Below are 18337 nucleotides of genomic sequence, written 5' to 3'. Positions count from 1 at the left end.
CCCGTTGTTTCACCCAACAACACGGAAGGGATGGTGACACATTTCCCAGTCAGTATGCAGTGCGGCTCGGACGGGAACTTGCAGGTGGCAGTGTTTGGACGCATTTCCTGTCTCTGTCCTACCAGATTGTAGGAACATAAAAACAGGAGTAGGCTATTCAGCCCGTCTAACCTATTCCACCATTCAATACCACCATAGCTGATTGGACACTTCAATGTATTTTACACACACTATCCCCATAAACCTTGACGTTATTGTCAATCAGAGAATAATCAATCTCTACCTTAAATATATTCAGTGACTGAGCTTCCACGCCCTTGGTAGAGAACTCCAAACACCACAATACTCTGCATAACGAAATGTCTCCTATATCGGTCGTACACTGGTTCCACACTTCCAAGACAAGGGAAACATCAGACATGCATCTGCACTGCCTATCCCTTTAAGTATTTTGTTGATTTAAATCAGATCACCTCTCATTCTGATAAATTCTAAGAATACAGGCCCAGCTTGCCCAACCTCCCTCCAGAAGTCAGTCCCGCCATCCCCGGAATAAGTCTGATGAACCTTCATTACCTTCCCTCAATAGCAATTGTATGCTTTCTGAGGTAATTATTAAATCACCTACGGTGCAGAAGAAGGCTATTCGGCCCATTGAGCCAGCACCACCCATTCGTGAGCCCATCCGACACAGACCAAAGCGCTGCAATCTCACCAAACCTCTTGACACTCAGGGGCAATTTAGCATGGCCAATCCACCTGATCTACAAATCTTGGAGACAGCATGGAGGGCGGCATGGTGGCACAGTGGTTAGCACTGCTGCCTCACAGCTCCAGGGACCCGGGTTCCGTTCCAACCTCAGGTGACTGTCTGTGTGGTGTTTGCACTTGCTCCCAGTGTCTGTGTGTGTTTCCTCCGTGTGCACCGGTTTCGTCCTACAGTCCAAAGATGTGCAGGTTCGGTGTATTGGCCATGCTAAATTCCCGCTTACTGTCCAAAGGTTGGGAGGGGTTATGGGGTGGAGGTGTGGTCCTAAGCGGGGTGCTCTTTCCGATGCCGATGCAGACTCGATGGGCTGAATGGCCACCTTCTGCACTGTATGTTCTATGATTCTCTAACTAGAGGGTTGGGAACGCTAAATATCTTCAAAGCTGAGATAATTGAATCTCCTGAGGAGATCACAGGATGTGGGGACAATCCTAGAATAATTGACCAAACCGACAGAATGAATCTTTCATTACAGGAGATGGAAACAAAGTGAAACAGACAGACATTCAAAAATGTCAGATAGAGAATGCAAGACAGAGATAAGCGTCACCAATTCTATTTCCTCATTAATTGAAAGTGGCAAAGACAAGACTTTCGTAGAAACAAAGATCCGCTCAGAAAGGAGATCAAAAAGTAAGACAACAAATAATAACAGGGTAGAAATAGATAAAAATCAACACAAGAGCTAAGAATTGAAACTCTGAACTTTGGGAGGACTAATATGGAAAGTCAGTACATTTTAAATTCGAGATTTCTGCAAACTATAAGTGGGCAGAAGGACATTGATCCCAATACATAAAGCTCATAATGTATTCGAAGGTCATGCTTGTTATTTGTGTTTATGAAGTCAAGAGATCATTTCGAAAAGCACTGGAATCATCTTGGAACTTTCAGACCTGTGGCTGGACATTAATAACGATTCTTGTGGGTAATGACACTCTTCATCAAAGACATTAGTGAGGGGAGATATTGGACACTTACTGGGAGGTTTATGAGGATGAAATACTTCAGTTATGGGCGGTTGTCGGGAAAGTTCGGGTTGTCGTTGTTGAAACATACAAGATTAAAAGATGACCAATCGTTTTGCAGGTAATGTAAGATTTGGATAGAATAAAATTGGAAAGGATATCCTCTGCTTGTAAGTCAATAACTAGGGGTCGTGGATTTAAAGTTATTGAGAAAAATAAAGAGCGGTTGGGAGCAGAGGTATTATTTTCACTCAGGGTTTCTACTACCTTTAACACGACTGAAACAGTGGTAGAAGTTAACTTAAGAAGGGAATCGGAAAGGTATTTGAAGACGAGCATTCGAAAGACACACAATAAAGGAAAAAAGCAACGCAGGAACAATAAACAAAGGCAAGACATGTTGGATTGGATTGAATTTGTTTATTTTCACGTGTACCAAGATGCAGTGAAAAGTATTTTTCTGCGAGCAGCTCAAACAGATCATTAAGTACATGAAAAATATTAGTACTATTAAAAGATATGTAAAAAGAGGATCTGTTCGCGAGAGCTCACAGAGAGTCGCCGACTCGTGTAGTCGTGGCCGAGTGGTCAAGGTGATGGCCGAGAAATCCATTGGGATCTCCCCACGCCGGTTGGAATCATGCCAACGGCGCATCTTATTTTGGGCGGCAAAGTAGCACAGTGGTTATCACTGTTGCACCACAGCGTCAGGAGCCTGGGAACAGGGAATGTCCGATTCCCGACTTGGGTGACTGTCTTTGCAGAGCCTGCACGTTCTCCCCGTGTCTGCGGGGTACATTGGCCATTCTAAATTGCCTTGGTGCCCAAGTGGGGTTACTGGGTTATGGGGAGAGGCTGGAGATGTGGACTTACGTAGCGTGCTCTTTCCATGAGATGTTGCAGGCTTGAAGGGCGGAATAACCTCTGTCTCCACTGTAAATTTTATTATTCTATGCAAATGCTCAACCAAACATTCACAAATTCACACGCAGAGCCAGGCAGATCAGATATAATTGGAGATATGATGAGACAAAGGTAGAGAAAGTCACTAATTTCCTGTATTTCTCGGAGAAATTCAGGAAATAAGAATAAGAAAGCTACTCCTGTTTTTGAAAAGTATTGGATAGCATTCCGTATTGGGCACGATTCGGCCCAAAGGAACGTCGTGAAACTTGAATCTAAATGAGTAAAAGCTGATCCGCAGTCGGCAGGATTCGAACCTGCGCGGGTAATGAACAAAGAATTTCTCGTTCATAGCCTTAACAACTCGGCCACGACTGCACAAAGCAATAGCCGCCTCTGTGTCACTTGACGCTGAAGGATTTTTTATTATTCCGTTGTAGCAGACAGACACACACAATATCAATCGTGAGCATTATTGTGTTCATCATAAATATTCTTTCATTCAGAACCTGACGAAATCAAAACCCGAGGTGACACAAAAGCTCCGTTAAAGACGCTAGAGGAAAGCTTTGATCGCATCCATTTGATGAATTAGGAAATGTCATTTGATTTCAATTCGCAATTTTCCACTCTCCACATTTTTTCTCTGTGCGCCGACAGAAATGACAATACAAACTGGAGTTCGTGCTGGATTCTGAAAATACTGGAAATATCCTGAGGGTCCAGAAACATCTGGGTTAAAGCAAACAGCGACATCAAATTACAGGACATAAAAAACAGAAACTTCAGGGGAACCTCAGCGGGTCTGGTTGCATCAGTGGAGATTGAAACGGAGTTAACGTTTCCATTCCGCGTGAACTAAACAGAGGATTTTACTTTTATTTTCAAATTTGAGCTCGATGCTCCTCCCTTCAGAACTGAAATTTCAAATGTTTCAAAAATATCCTGAACATTCTTTTAAATCCACGAACCGGTTCACATTCAGATGCAAAAATGCCTACTCCCACCTCCCGATGGCGCTGACACTAAGGGCGATTTCGCATGGCCAATCGTTGGATTGTGCGAGGAAACCGGAGCACCCGGAATAAAGCCATGCAGACACAAGGAGAAAGCGCAAACTCCACACAGACAGTCACCCAGAGAGGAATCGAATCTGGAACGCTGGAACTGTGAAGCAACTACGCTCACCACTCTGCTACCGTGCTGCCCGTCCCCTTTCCCCTTCACTCCCGCTTTCAATGCCTCCCAAATATTGGTTAAACTCCACATACTTAATGAGAAAATCGGGTCTGCCATCAAACCCACAATGGCAAGTCATTATTAACAATAAAGAACAAACCTGAGTTCAATGGGAAACAGATGCAGTTTGAAAGTACGGTTATTTGAATTGCACCCGTGGATGTCTTCAGAGTCACAAATCAACGTTCGCGACTTCTGCTTCTTCATTTGATCGGCTTTCAGGTCAGTTAAGGTTACAGAAATAATGTTCAGGAACCGAGCCCGGATGCTTGGGAAACAGCCAACATTAACGACTGACGGGCGAGTGTGGAATATTTCTCTAGATGCTGGTCTTGACTAGCCCCCTCTTAATTTCTAGTATTTATTCAACCATCTACAATAAATTAGCGATGCACAATATCAACAATCATTCACTTTTTCCAAGTTTGAAGAGATTGCTCATAGCTATGTGTACCTCTCCAATCACTGAAGAATAATTGTGTGGCACCTTTTCAAATAGAACATAGTCTACCGGGAAATAACACACTACAATGCAAATTTTGATAAAACTTTCTGGAACATTCAGTTTTACCTTGCGCTGTAACTGCATTCAGTTCTGGACACCACACTTCAGGGAGGGCGTGGAGGCATTGCAGAGTGTGCAGAAAATATTCAAAAGAGTAGTTCCGTGAATGAGGAATGACAACTACAAAGATACATTTGGGAATCTGGAGCTGGTCTCTTGACAGAAGAGAAGATTGAGTGCAGATTTGATCGAAGTTTTATACATCATGATAGGTCTGGACAGAGTTGATAGGGAGAATCTGTGAGAGGATTGCGAACAGAAGATGATTAACAAAAGAAGTAAAGTTGACATGGGGAGAAACCTTTCTGTGCAGATTTGAATCTGGAATACACTGCCTGAGTGGTGGAGGCAGCTTCAATCATGACTTTCAAAAGAGAATTTGATCATTAGCTGAAGAGGAAATAAAGAGGAAAATGATGGTGGAAGTGGGAGATGAGGCAGGGGTTAATTGTTCTTCTGGAGAGTTGGAGCGGGTGCACACACAACAGGCTACTTCTGGGAGCTAACCGTGCTGTGATTCTATGATTTTAACATGTTGCATTTTGTTCACAACTTAATGGGAGAAAACCAATGCAGGTGATTCATAAAGTGTTTCACCAGATAGCCACAAAGGGCGATGTTAGGTCGGTAGAAAAATAAAACATTTTCGAAGAAGCGGGTTCCGAGGAAGATTTTTTAATGTGATAAAGGGAGAGGGGAACTTTACATTAGTTAAGTCTAAAATTAGCAAAGACATTGGAGGAGGGTTTCAACAGCTAAGGTGAGGCAGGGGCGCGGATAAATGATAGATGGGACACAGAAAGTTCCCCATTATTTTGTTCTGATAATGCACTCAGTCTGTCTAAACGTTCTGACTAATATTAGGCTGTTTACTCAGAGATATTGGGGTGAAATACTTACAGTGTCAATTTTAATCGTCTAACACTAGGATTGTTGTCATATCTGGAACTTCAATGTCGACATTTTTATATTACAAACTAAACTGAATCTCAATTTGAACAAAAGACTGAGAGTGTTTACCTTGAGAAGGTCCATTTGGGATCAATCCCTACAGGGCATTTTCGGTTTTAAAGAAAATTAGTATCAGTCATTCCTGGCACTGAGACGGGTGAACGGAGCGGAGTGTCGCAGTTGCTTTGTTCCTGACTCTCCTGCTCTCTGACTGTCAGTGAGGACTCGGTCTCCCAGGAAATGTGCTGTCCTTAAGTCCGCCCGATTCCGGATTTGTACACTGCGTGAAGTGAGAGCTGATGGCCGAAACTCCAATCTCGGGAGTCTTTGTGAGATCACAGCTGGACTGTGCGCCGAGTGGGAAGGAATCAAGAATGATTAAACATTGAGTTCAGTTCAGTAACTGTTTCATACCTCAAACATGAGGATTAATGCGGAGCTTTGCGGTTATCAACAGGATTCTGACAGTCAATAAACGATAGAATGAGAAAACACAGAAGTGTCGGTCCTCTTACTTCCCCCTATCCTTGCCCCAGAAATATTTAGCTTCCCAACATCACGGAAATACTTGAAATCCATTCTGATAATATGATTGAATTTGCTTCCTCCAACCTTTCAGGCGGTGAATTCCAGGTCAAATTTCCCCCTCTAATTATTTTGTCAATTTTCTATTCTCTGGTTGCTGTAACTGTAACTCTCAATAGAAACAGTTTATTCTCATTGACTTCAGCATGTTTCAGCATTTTGAACAGGTCAATTCAAGCAGCTCCTAACTTCCTCTGCAAGGAGAACAATTCAGCTGTTTGCTCTTGCCACACAACTGCCGTCCCGCATCTCTGGTACTAGTCCAGTAAATATCGGCTTCATTACCTCTGACACCTTGTCATCATTCCTCAAGTGTGGTGTCCGGAATGGGTGAGAATACTCCAGCTGGGCTCTGGTCAGCCATTCAGAAAGGTTCAGCATATCTTCCCTGCTTTCGTATTGTAGTCCCGCTTCTGGATTCTAACTCAGTGTGGGTTCTGAACTGTGAAGCCAGCGTACTGAATATTGTTGTCCAATTAACTGTTCGTGCCTTTGCCATATGTGAAATGAAAATGGAAAATGAAAATCGCTTATTGTCACAAGTAGGCTTCAAATGAAGGTACTGTGAAAAGCCCCTAGTCGCCACATTCCGGCGCCTGTTCGGGGAGGCTGGTACGGGAATTGAACCGTGCTCCTGGCCTGCCTTGGTCTGCTTTAAAAGCCAGCTATTTAGCACAGTGTGCTAAACCAGCCCCCTATGTACTGTATTTGCAGCTCCAAAATCTTCTGCATATCAGTCAATTTCCAAATACTGCTTCCAATTTGATGAGATTTAAAAATAATTAAGCATCCTCACATTCTATTTGGCAATTCAGTTCCACGCACTTTAATTGGATCAGACTCAGGGTATGGTTACATTTCGGCACTATTTAGATTTCAATGTCCGAAGTGCCTTTACTCTGTAAATTAAGCCATCCTTCAAAAGACAATTGGGATTGAGCGATTTATCCTGGTTCTGTGAACCGTCCCCACGAGCACAGAAACAATGTGACACTGGGGCCTCTGTCTGAGCTGTAAAGCTCTGGGATTGTGACCATCCCATGAATTGAGCAGAAACATAAAAATTGCTTACATATCAGATGAGGATTTTGGAGCTTGAGATGTGCTTTGGGCAGAATATGTAGAAGCTGTTGGGCCACTTTGTGAAGATGGAAATATTCAGAAACCTCTGGGCGGCAGGAGAACGTACCCAGCCCTGATATCTGGTTAACTCAGGTGGTTAGTACGTGGTATGAAGAACGTACGGTCGCTGGTTTGATCCACGTGCTGGTCTCAAGCGTACGCATCGTATGTGCGGTCATGTTGCTGGACAGTTTGGAATGGCGATCCTTAATCCTGTCGTTTTTACTTGCCACTGAGAAAATTTCCACCTCTTGTTCTGATAAGTAGTCCTTCTTTTAACATTTCTGTGCGATTTATATACCATCACATCTTTCACACAGATCTTTGCGGAACATTTCCAAACTTGTGGACGGGGGTATTCAATGAACTCGGTCTCAACTGTGTTCATGTCTCTCGTTCGCTGCAATGTTTCAGGCAAATTCATTCCCGCCAGTGCAACAAATCACACCAGCCTCCCTTCCAATGATTGCATTCAAACAAACAACAGTTCTCTCCGCCAACTAATAACCCGCTTCCCAACAGCTCCGCCGGAAAATGCAGCAAAGCAGAAGCAAATTTCTATAGAATCCCGTGGGTGCAGAAGGAGGCCATTTGGCCCATCGAGTTTACACCTGTCCTCAGAAAGAGCATCAGACCTAGGCCGCACCCCCACCCTCGCCGAAATTCCACCCCATACCCCCTCTAACCTGCAGACCTTTGAACAGAAGGGGATTTTTTCAGCATGGCTAATCCACACAGCATGCACATTTTTATGCTTCCTTATCAGTCAGTTCTGATTAGAGAAAAAACATCCTGCTCCTTAAGTCTTTTGAAAATGCTGCACAATGGATTCCTAACGTGTTGCTCATTGCCATGAATGAGACATGAAAAACAAAACCCTCAAGGCGGAGCGTGGACTTCATGCGGACCTGCTGGGAACAAGTAATTGTCCACGTGACTGCTAAGTAAATGCTTTCTCTTTTCACTTTTTCTCAATCCAAAATCTATTGGAAACGGACGTTACAAGGAGCCCAAACAGAGAGAATTGCTCCGCACACAATTTTGGAATAGAGGGATAGTTCGCATTAGTCCTTAAAGGATGTGCGAAGCGATTAACTTCAGATAACATAAACTTTCAATTTTCCACCATCATCCACAATTCTTTCTATGAATTTTGTTCACGTTTGCATTTCATCTGGATATGCTCTCGACATTAAACTCACTGAAAAACAGGGCAGCCTTGTTGTGCATGTCAGGGTGTAAGTGACAAGGTTATGGGACTCTTTCAATTCAGACTGGAAAAGGACAGCAGGAGAGGGTTCCTGAGAGGTTTGGGATGCACTGAACAGACTTGCTTTCTCATTCAAACATGTGTGTGAGCATCCCTGGTGAGAACAAAATGCATTATCCATTACATATAGTCCTTGATAAGGTGATGGTGAGCCATCTGTTTCAACTGCCCTGTCCCTGTGCCGTAATTGAATGTTTACAGGTGGGCTTTTTGGAACAGCTTGTGATGGAGCCCACGAGGGAACAAGCACTTCTGGACTTAGTGTTATGTAATGAGCCAGACATGATTAAAGATCTTAAAGTAAGGGAGCACTTAGGAGGCAGTGATCATAATATGGTCGAACTCAATCTCCAATTTGAAAGAAAGAAGGTAGAATCAGATGTAAAGGTGTTACAGTTAAATAAAGGTAACTACAGGGGCATGAGGGAGGAACTGACGAAAATCGACTGGGAGCAGAGCCTAGTGGGAAAGACAGTAGAACAGCAATGGCAGGAGTTCCTGGGAGTAATTGAGGACACAGTACAGAGGTTCATCCCAAAGAAAAGAAAGGATATCAGAGGGGGGATTAGGCAGCCATGGCTGACAAAGGAAGTTAGGGAATGCATCAAAGCAAAAGAGAAAGCCTATAATGTGGCAAAGAGTAGTGGGAAGTCAGAAGATTGGGAAGGCTACAAAAACAAACAGAGGATAACAAAGAGAGAAATAAGGAAAGAGAGGATCAAATATGAAGGTAGGCTAGCCAGTAACATTAGGAATGATAGTAAAAGTTTATTTAAATACATTAAAAACAAACGGGAGGCAAAAGTTGACATTGGGCCGCTCCAAAATGACGCTGGTAATTTTGTGATGGGAGACAAGGAAATAGCTGAGGAACTAAATAAGTACTTTGCGTCAGTCTTCACAGTAGAAGACATGAGTAATATCCCAACAATTCCGGAGAGTCAGGGGACAGAGTTGAATATGGTAGCCATCACAAAGGAGAAAGTGCGAGAGAAACTAAAAGGTCTAAAAATTGATAAATCTCCGGGCCCAGATGGGCTACATCCTAGAGTTCTAAAGGAGATAGCTGAAGAAATAGTGGAGGCGTTAGTTATGATCTTTCAAAAGTCACTGGAGTCTGGGAAAGTCCCAGAGGATTGGAAAATCGCTGTTGTAACCCCCCTGTTCAAGAAGGGAACAAGGAAAAAGATGGAAAATTATAAGCCAATTAGCCTAACCTCGGTTGTTGGCAAGATTCTAGAATCCATTGTTAAGGATGAGATTTCTAAATTCTTGGAAGTGCAGGGTCGGATTAGGACAAGTCAGCATGGATTTAGTAAGGGGAGGTCGTGCCTGACAAACCTGTTAGAGTTCTTTGAAGAGATAACAAATAGGTTAGACCAAGGAGAGCCATTGCTGACCGCCCTCCCTTTCGATAGAAGATCAAACTTCACCGGCAACACCTTCCTCCTCACTACATGTCCCGCTTCCGTGTGCATCAGATATATCCCATCGCCCGCCAACATCTCCCCGATCCACGCTGCCCTTCCTAACGTGCCTCGCTAACCACCTTTGTCTTGAATGAAATGACCTCCCCCCTCACTACCGCCTTCCATACCTTCCAAACCACGGACGGCGAGACGTTCCCATTTTGGTTCATTTCCACATACTCCTCAATCACTTTGTCCTCTTAATGCAAAAAATCGGGTCTGCCATCAAAGTCACAATGGCAAGTAATTGTTAACAATAAAGAAGAAACCTGAGTTCAATGGAAGGTAGATGGAGTTTGAAACTATGGTTATTTGAATTGCACCCGCCGACGTCTTTAGAGTGACAAAGCAACGTTCGCGACTTGAGAGTCCTCATTTGATCGCCATCAGGTTAAATTGGCAATGCTCGGTAAGCGAACCCGGATATCGTGCTTGGGAGACAGCCAATATTCCTGATTGACGGGTGAGTGAGGATTATTTCTCTCCATGCTTGTTCCCTCATGGTTTCTACTATTTATTCAACCATCTACAATCAATTTGCGATATACACAATCCAAAAAGCATTCACATTGTCTTAGTTTGGAGATAGCCATGATTTGGAGATGCCGGTGTTGGACTGTGGTGAGCACAGTAAGATGTCTTACAACAACAGGGTAACGTCCAACAGGTATATTCGAAACACTAGCTTTTCTGCATTCACCATAGCCAATCCCTGGACAAAATCGAAAATTGGAATTGTTGCTCGCATGATTCAGGCATTTTACTTCTCCCCTCCCTGGTCAATAACGCTTGCCCATGGCCTAAGTCTTCATCAGCAAGCTGAATGTACATCTCCGTTCACTAATTCATAGCATATGTTCCATTGTAAAATTCTTATCCAGAAAGCGCTGTGTACTTTTCCAATCACGGAATAATAACACATGTTGAACCGTGTCCCGACTTTTCAAATAGAGCGCACTCTGTTGGGAAAAACAACTCGTCATTTTGCAAAATGTGGGATACCATTTCCCAAGAGACACCATCCGTTCCAAAGAACGTGGTGAACATTGAACATGAATGCGAAAAAGAACATACGTAGTCGGCAGGGTTCGAACTTGCGCGGGGAGACCCCAATGGATTTCTAGTCCATCGCCTTAACCACTCGGCCACGACTACACGAGCTCAAAAGCTGCTTCGGTGTCATTTGAAGCGGAAGGTATTTTTTTATTCGGTAGGAGTAGGCAGAAACACATCATTCAATTCTCAACATTATTGAGTTCACAATAAATATTCTTTCATTCAGAAACTGACGAAATCCAAACCCGAGATGAGCCAATAGCTTTGTTAAGGGTGCTATAGGAAAGCTTTCATAGCACCACTTTGTTGAATTAGGAAATGCCATTTGTTTTGATTTAAATTCGCAATTTGCTGTTGGACTCTGTGCATTTTCTTTCTGTATTTGTTGACAGGGCGATAATGCACCGACAGAAATCACAATACAAACTGGAGTTAGTGCTGGATTCCGAAAATGCAGGAATTATCCTCAGGGCCCAGAAACATCTGAGTTAAAGCAAATCCATTAAATTTCAAAACACAAAAACAGAAACTTCAGGGAAAACTCAGCCGGTCTGGCATCATCAGTGGAGAGAGAAACGGAGTTAACGTTTCCACTCCGCATCAACTAAAGAGAGGATTTTACATTTATTATCAAATATCAGTTCGATACTCCCCTCGCTTCAGATCCAAAATGCCCAAATGTCACAAAATTATTCTGCACATTCTTCTAAATCCCCGAACCAGTTCACATTCAGATGCAGAAATACTCCCTCCCACCTCCCTCGCTGTTGCCTGCCGATGGAAATGACCCGCCAGCAATCCAATGGCTTTCTCACCATATTCATAGCCAATCCCTTGCGGGCCTCCATTTCTGAACCACCCTTCCTTTCGACAGAAGATCAAACTTCACCGGCAACTCCTTCCTCCTCACTACATGTCCCTCTTCCGTCTGCGTCAGATATATTCCATCGCCCTCCAACATCGCCCCGATCAACGCTGCCCTTCCTCCTGCGCCTCGCTACCTACCTTTGCCTTGAATGAAATGACCTCCCCTCACTCCCGCCTTTCATACCTTCCAAACCACGGACGGCGAGACGTTCCCATTTTGGTTCATTTCCACATACTCCTCAATCACTTTCCCCATCTTAATGCAAAAAATCGGGTCTGCCATCAAAGCCACAATGGCGAGTCATTGTTAACAATAAAGAAGAAGCCTGAGTTCAATGGAAGGTAGGTGGAGTTTGAAACTATGGTTATTTGAATTGCACCCACAGACGTCTTTAGAGTCACAAAGCAACGTTCGAGACTTTAGTGTTCTCATTTGATCGCCCTAAGGTTAAATTGGCAATGCTCGGTAACAGAACCCGGATCCAGTGCTTGGGAGACAGCCAATATTCCTGACTGACGGGTGAGTGAGGATTATTTCTCTCCATGCTGGTCTTGACTTGTTCCCTCTTAATTTCTAGTATTTATTCAGCCATCTACAATATATTTGCGATATACACTATCCAAAAAGCATTCATATTGTCTTAGTTTTGAGATAGCCATGATTTGGAGATGCCGGTGTTGGACTGTGGTGAGCACAGTACGATGTCTTACAACACCAGGTTAACGTCCAACAGGTATGTTTCGAAACACTAGCTTTTCTGCATTCACCATAGCCAATCCCTGGAAAAATTGAAAATTGGAATTGTTGTTGCATGATTCAGGCATTTTACTTCTCCCCTCCCTGGTCAACAACGCTTGCCCATGGCCTAAGTCTTCATCAGAAAGCTGAATATACATCTCCGTTCACTAATTAATAGTATATGTTCCATTGTCAAATTCTTATCCAGATAGCGCTGTGTACTTTTCCAATCACTGAATAATAACACATGTTGAACTGTGTCCCGACTTTTCAAATAGAGCGCACTCTGTTGGGAAAAACAACTCGTCTTTTTGCAAAGTGCGGGATACCATTTCGCATCAGACACCATTCGTTCCAAAGAACGTGGTGAAACTTGAACCTGAATGCGAAAAAGAACATACGTAGTCGGCAGGGTTCGAACCTGCGCGGGGAGACCCCAATGGATTTCTAGTCCATCGCCTTAACCACTCGGCCACGACTACACGAACTCAAAAGGTGCTTCGGTGTCATTTGAAGCGGAAGGTATTTTTTTATTCGGGAGGAGGAGGCAGAAAAACATCATTCAATTCTGAACATTATTGAGTTCACAATAAATATTCTTTCATTCAGAAGCTGACGAAATCCAAACCCGAGATGAGCCAATAGCTTTGTTAAGGTTGCTATAGGAAAGTTTTGATAGCACCGCTTTGTTGAATTAGGAAATGCCATTTGATTTGATTTAAATTCGCAATTTGCTGTTGGACTCTGTGCATTTTCTTTCTGTATTTGTTGACAGGGCGATAATGCACCGACAGAAATCACAATACAAACTGGAGTTAGTGCTGGATTCTGAAAATTCAGGAATTATCCTCAGGGTCCAGAAACATCTGGGTTAAAGCAAATCCATTACATTTCAACTCACAAAAACAGAAACTTCAGGGAAAACTCAGCCGGTCTGGCATCATAAGTGGAGAGATAAACGTAGTTAACGTTTCCACTCCGCATCAACTAAAGGGAGGATTTTACATTTATTATCAAATATAAGTTCGATACTCCCCGCGCTTCAGATCCAAAATGCCCAAATATCACAAAAATATTCTCAACATTCTTCTAAATCCACGAACCAGTTCACATTCAGATGCAGAAATACTCCGTCCCACCTCCCTCGCTGTTGCCTGCCGATGGAAATGACCCGCCAGCAATCCAATGGCTTTCTCACCATATTCATAGCCAATCCCTTGCGGGACTCCATTGCTGAACCGCCCTCTCTTCCGATAGAAGATCAAACTTCACCGGCAACTCAAACAAACAAAGAACAAAGAAATGTACAGCACAGGAACAGGCCCTTCGGCCCTCCAAGCCCGTGCCGACCATACTGCCCGACTAAACTACAATCTTCTACACTTCCTGGGTCCGTATCCTTCTATTCCCATCCTATTCATATATTTGTCAAGATGCCCCTTAAATGTCCCTATCGTCCCTGCCTCCACTACCTCCTCCGGTAGTGAGTTCCAGGCACCCACTACCCTCTGCGTAAAAAACTTGCCTCGTACATCTACTCTAAACTTTGCCCCTCTCACCTTAAACCTATGCCCCCTAGTAATTGACCCCTCTACCCTGGGGAAAAGCCTCTGACTATCCACTCTGTCTATGCCCCTCATAATTTTGTATACCTCTATCAGGTCGCCCCTCAACCTCCTTCGTTCCAGTGAGAACAAACCGAGTTTATTCAATCGCTCCTCATAGCTTATGCCCTCCATACCAGGCAACATTCTGGTAAATCTCTTCTGCACCCTCTCTAAAGCCTCCACATCCTTCTGGTAGTGTGGCGACCAGAATTGAACACTATACTCCAAGTGTGGCCTAACTAAGGTTCTATACAGCTGCAACATGACTTGCCAATTCTTATACTCAATGCCCCGGCCAATGAAGGCAAGCATGCCGTATGCCTTCTTGACTACCTTCTCCACCTGTGTAGCCCCTTTCAGTGATCTGTGGACCTGTACTCCTAGATCTCTTTGACTTTCAATACTCTTGAGGGTTCTACCATTCACTGTATATTCCCTACCTGCATTAGCCCTTCCAAAATGCATTACCTCACATTTGTCCAGGTTAAACTCCATCTGCCATCTCTCCGCCCAAGTCTCCAGACAATCTAAATCCTGCTGTATCCTCAGACAGTCCTCATCGCTATCCGCAATTCCACCAACCTTTGTGTCGTCTGCAAACTTACTAATCAGACCAGTTACATTTTCCTCCAAATCATTTATATATACTACAAAGAGCAAAGGTCCCAGCACTGATCCCTGTGGAACACCACTGGTCACAGCCCTCCAATTAGAAAAGCATCCCTCCATTGCTACCCTCTGCCTTCTATGGCCTAGCCAGTTCTGTATCCACCTTGCCAGTTCACCCCTGATCCCGTGTGACTTCACCTTTTGTACTAGTCTACCATGAGGGACCTTGTCAAAGGCCTTACTGAAGTCCATATAGACAACATCTACTGCCCTACCTGCATCAATCATCTTAGTGACCTCCTCGAAAAACTCTATCAAGTTAGTGAGACACGACCTCCCCTTCACAAAACCGTGCTGCCTCTCACTAATACGTCCATTTGCTTCCAAATGGGAGTAGATCCTGTCTCGAAGAATTCTCTCCAGTAATTTCCCTACCACTGAAGTAAGGCTCACCGGCCTGTAGTTCCCGGGATTATCCCTGCCACCCTTCTTAAACAGAGGAACAACATTGGCTATTCTCCAGTCCTCCGGGACATCCCCTGAAGACAGCGAGGATCCAAAGATTTCTGTCAAGGCCTCAGCAATTTCCTCTCCAGCCTCCTTCAGTATTCTGGGGTAGATCCCATCCGGCCCTGGGGACTTATCTACCTTAATATTTTTTAAGACACCCAACACCTCGTCTTTTTGGATCACAATGTGACCCAGGCTATCTACACCCCCTTCTCCAGACTCAACATCTACCAATTCCTTCTCTTTGGTGAATACTGATGCAAAGTATTCATTTAGTACCTCGCCCATTTCCTCTGGCTCCACACATAGATTCCCTTGCCTATCCTTCAGTGGGCCAACCCTTTCCCTGGCTACCCTCTTGCTTTTTATGTAAGTGTAAAAAGCCTTGGGATTTTCCTTAACCCTATTTGCCAATGACTTTTCATGACCCCTTCTAGCCCTCCTGACTCCCTGCTTAAGTTCCTTCCTACTTTCCTTATATGCCACACAGGCTTCGTCTGTTCCCAGCCTTTTAGCCCTGACAAATGCCTCCTTTTTCTTTTTGACGAGGCCTACAATATCATTCGTCATCCAAGGTTCCCGAAAATTGCCGTATTTGTCTTTCTTCCTCACAGGAACATGCCTGTCCTGTATTCCTATCAACTGACACTTGAAAGCCTCCCACATGTCAGATGTTGATTTGCCCTCAAACATCCGCCCCCAATCTATGCTCTTCAGTTCCCGCCTAATATTGTTATAATTAGCCTTCCCCCAATTTAGCACATTCATCCTCGGACCACTCTTATCCTTGTCCACCAGTACTTTAAAACTTACTGAATTGTGGTCACTGTTACCGAAATGCTCCCCTACTGAAACATCTACCACCTGGCCGGGCTCATTCCCCAATACCAGGTCCAGTACCGCCTCTTCCCTAGTTGGACTGTTTACATATTGTTTTAAGAAGCCCTCCTGGATGCTCCTTACAAACTCTGCCCCGTCTAAGCCCCTGGCACTAAGTGAGTCCCAGTCAATATTGGGGAAGTTGAAGTCTCCCATCACCACAACCCTGTTGTTTTTACTCTTTTCCAAAATCTGTCTACCTATCTGCTCCTCTATCTCCCGCTGGCTGTTGGGAGGCCTGTAGTATACCCCCAACATTGTGACTGCACCCTTCTTATTCCTGATCTCTACCCATATAGCCTCACTGCCCTCTGAGGTGTCCTCTCGCTGTATAGCTGTGATACTCTCCTGAACAAGTAGCGCAACTCCGCCTCCCCTTTTACATCCCCCTCTATCCCGCCTGAAACATCTAAATCCTGGAACGTTTAGCTGCCAATCCTGCCCTTCCCTCAACCAGGTCTCTGTAATGGCAACAACATCATAGTTCCAAGTAGTAATCCAAGCTCTAAGTTCATCTGCCTTACCCGTAATGCTCCTTGCATTAAAACATATGCACTTCAGGCCACCAGACCCGCTGTGTTCAGCAACTTCTCCCCGTCTGCTCTGCCTCAGAGCCACACTGTCCATATTCCCTAGTTCTCCCTCAACGCTCTCACCTTCTGACCTATTGCTCCCGTGCCCACCCCCCTGCCATACTAGTTTAAACCCTCCCGTGTGACACTAACTCCTTCCTCCTCACGACATGTCCCTCTTCCGTGTGCATCAGATATATTCCATCGCCCGCCAACATCTCCCCGATCAACGCAGCCCTCCCTCCCGCGCCTCGTTGCCTACCTTTGTCTTGAATGAAATGACCTCCCCTCACTCCCGCCTTCCATACCTTCCAAACCACGGACGGCGAGACGTTCCCATTTTGGTTCATTTCCACATACTCCTCAAGCACTTTCTCCTCTTAATGAAAAAAATCGTGTCTGCCATCAAACCCACAATGGCAAGTAATTGTTAACAATAAAGAAGAAACCTGAGTTCAATGGAAGGTAGGTGGAGTTTGAAACTATGGTTATTTGAATTGCACCCGCGGACGTTCGCGACTTGAGAGTCCTCATTTGATCGCCACAAGGTTAAATTGGCAATGCTCGGTTCGCGAACCCGGATCTAGTGCTTGGGAGACAGCCAACATTCCTGACTGACGGGTGAGTGAGCATTATTTCTCTCCATGCTTGTTCCCTCTTAGTTTCTAGTATTTATTCAACCATCTACAATCAATTTGCGATATACACTATCCAAAAAGCATTCACATTGTCTTAGTTTGGAGATAGCCATGATTTAGAGATGCCGGTGTTGGACTGTGGTGAGCACAGGAACGATATCTTACAACACCAGGTCAACGTCCAACAGGTTTGTTTCGAAACACTAGCTTTTCTGCATTCACCATCGCCAATCCCTGGACAAAATTGAAAATTGGAATTGTTGCTCGCATGATTCAGGCTTTTACTTCTCCCCTCCCTAGTCAACAACGCTTGCCCATGGCCGAACTCTTCATCAGCAAGCTGTCTGTCCATCTCCGTTCACTACTTAATGGCATATGTTCCATTGTATAATTCTTATCCAGAAAGCGTTGTGAACTTTTCCAATCACTGAATAATAACACATGTCGAACTGTGTCCCGACTTTTCAAATAGAGCGCACTCTGTTGGGAAAAACAACTGGTCTTTTTGCAAAGTGTGGGATACCATTTCCAATCAGACACCATTCGTTCCAAAGAACGTGGTGAAACTTGAACCTGAATGAGAAAAAGAACATACGTAGTCGGCAGGGTTCGAACCTGCGCGTGGAAACCCCAATGGATTTCTACTCCATCGCCTTAACCACTCGGCCACGACTTCACGAGAGCAGACGCTGTTCGGTGATTTGACGCGGAAGGTATTTTTTTATTCGGTATGAGCAGGCAGACACACAAAATACAATTCTCAACATTATTGAGTTCGCAATAAATATTCTTTCATTCAGAACCTGACGAAATCGAAACCCGAGATGAACCAGTAGCTTTGTTAAGGTTGCTATAGGAAAGTTTTGATAGCACCACTTTGTTGAATTAGGAAATGTCATTTGATTTAATTTAAATTCGCAATTTGCTGTTGGGCTCTGTGCATTTTCTTTCATTATTTGTTGACAGGGCGATAATGCACCGACAGAAATCAAAATTCAAACTGGAGTTAGTGCTGGATT

General features: G+C 44.1%; 3 non-coding genes across 3 annotated transcripts; all 3 read right to left on the bottom strand.

The window, feature by feature from the left end:
- Positions 1-10914: 10914 nt before the first annotated feature.
- trnas-aga (transfer RNA serine (anticodon AGA)) lies at positions 10915-10996 on the bottom strand. The gene has a single exon. It is a non-coding gene; the product is annotated as a tRNA-Ser (tRNA).
- A 1907-nt stretch (positions 10997-12903) lies between these two features.
- trnas-aga (transfer RNA serine (anticodon AGA)) lies at positions 12904-12985 on the bottom strand. Its single transcript has one exon. It is a non-coding gene; the product is annotated as a tRNA-Ser (tRNA).
- A 4927-nt stretch (positions 12986-17912) lies between these two features.
- Positions 17913-17994, bottom strand: trnas-aga (transfer RNA serine (anticodon AGA)). Its single transcript has one exon. It is a non-coding gene; the product is annotated as a tRNA-Ser (tRNA).
- Between the last annotated feature and the right edge of the window lie 343 nt (positions 17995-18337).

Source organism: Scyliorhinus torazame, chromosome 4 (assembly GCF_047496885.1).
Source record: "Scyliorhinus torazame isolate Kashiwa2021f chromosome 4, sScyTor2.1, whole genome shotgun sequence".
Lineage (NCBI taxonomy): Eukaryota > Metazoa > Chordata > Chondrichthyes > Carcharhiniformes > Scyliorhinidae > Scyliorhinus > Scyliorhinus torazame.
The sequence above is the reverse complement of the archived record's forward strand: the minus strand, read 5'-3'. Positions and strand labels throughout refer to the sequence as shown.